This window comes from Mandrillus leucophaeus, unplaced genomic scaffold (genome assembly GCF_000951045.1).
Source record: "Mandrillus leucophaeus isolate KB7577 unplaced genomic scaffold, Mleu.le_1.0 Scaffold287, whole genome shotgun sequence".
Classification (NCBI taxonomy): Eukaryota; Metazoa; Chordata; class Mammalia; order Primates; family Cercopithecidae; genus Mandrillus; species Mandrillus leucophaeus.
Genome location: NW_012102998.1, coordinates 2,445,962 through 2,447,845, shown reverse-complemented (window position 1 = coordinate 2,447,845; position 1,884 = coordinate 2,445,962).

Here is a 1,884-nt window from a genome sequence, read left to right as displayed (position 1 = left end):
AGGCTGAGGCAGAAGAATCGCTTGAAGCAGGAGGTGAAGGTTGCAGTGAGCCGAGATCGCACCACTGCACTCCAGTCTGGGCAACAGAGTGAGATTCTGTCAAAAAAAAAAAAAAAAAAAAAATGCCAGGTCATAGAGAAACAAATGTTTCTTAAGCGCCTACTTTATGTCAGTGTTCTCCTGGAAAAGTAAGATTGGATAAATAAGACATACAGTGTTTATGCTTCAGGAGGAAATTAAAAAAAAAAAAAAACCAACTCTGTATTCCAGATAACTAATTCAGGAATCATTGGTTGCAGAGACCTGATGGATCTTTGTTTAGCCTTTTAAATGTTAAAATGTGCAGCTTTTCTCACATGTGTGACATTTGCTGGTCTAGAGAGCCTTAATTTTACAGCCACAAAATTTCTTTGGTATAGCAAATGCAGGCAGAAGACTAGCCTCATGGGATTAAGTAGAGTTAAAAACTATTTACAAATAACTTTTAGAGTGTGAATAAACGGACAGACATTACTATGCGTCTCACATAGCAAGTGCACATGTGCCCACAGTGCAGCAGTAGATTTCCCCTGGTACCCCGGCATCAGCACTAGTTTACTTTTAAGAGCAGGACTGAGCTCCTTGGGAGCACATTACTTCTTAAGTGTTTTTTCTGCTATCTCAAGATATCCCGCGTGATATTCTGACTACTTTAGAGGCCTGGGCAACTACGCTCCATTCATCATCATCAGTGTGAAAGAAATCTACACATTACATCCAGTTAAGGACGTTTCTTTGTTTCTTTTTGTGTTGCAATTTAAATCAGACCCAATATGGTGTATTTTAGCTGCATTTTAGGTATGTAAAATTCTCAGTACTATGGTTGGTGCAAACACAATTGTGGTTTTTGCCATTGCTTTTAGTGGCAAAAATCACAATTACTTTTGCAGGGACCAAATACTAAAATAAACTTTTTTTCGTTATAATTATTATAAATTTAGTACCATGATATAGACTTAAGAAATAAAATCTTAAAAATATCCAGCGTTCAAATGGCGTACTATTACAGTAAATGATGTAATAATTTTAAGCAATTGAACATTATCACTTAACCATATTCTCCTACATGATTGGCATTTTAATGCAAATAGTGTCAGTTAAAGATAAAAGTTCTTTTGATAAAAGCTGTATTGATACAATAACTAAAGTCAAAGTTAATTCTAAATAGTAAATCAATCAATCAAGGCACATTTATTGGGGGTAATGCTGTGTTTTCTGCACAATTCCAGAGTTGCCGAAGATAACATAATTCCCTTTCTAAAGCAGAAAGAAAAATATAAGGGAATATCTAATTAAAGGATTGATGATGTGGCGTAAGTGTATTTGCTACAGAAGTTAAGAAGAGAACTGTGAAGGCTGGAATGAAAATTTGAACCAGCAAGGTTAGATCAGATTTAGATGAGTGGAAGAAAGTAGGAAAGATATTTTTGGCAAACCTAAAAGCTGGGATTGAATGTGTGAGGCTCTGAGGGGAGGCCACTCTGTGAGTACAGCTGTCAGTGTATGTTGAAGTGAAGCAGGATAGGGGCTAAAGTGGATAATAGGGCCAAATTATAAAGAGACCTGAAGGTCATGAAAACAGAAGTAGGCCGGGCGCGGTGGCTCACACCTGTAATCCCAGCCCTTTGGGAGGCCGAGGTGGGCGGATCACCTGAGGTCAGGAGTTCAAGACCTGCCTGACCAACATGGTGAAACCCCGTCTCTACTAAAAATACAAAAATTAGCTGGGCATGGTGGTGGGCATCTGTAATCCCAGCTACTCAGGAGGGAGGCAGGAGAATCACTTGAACCCGGGAGGTGGAGGTTGCAGTGAGCTGAGATCGCGCCATTACACTCTAGCCTGGG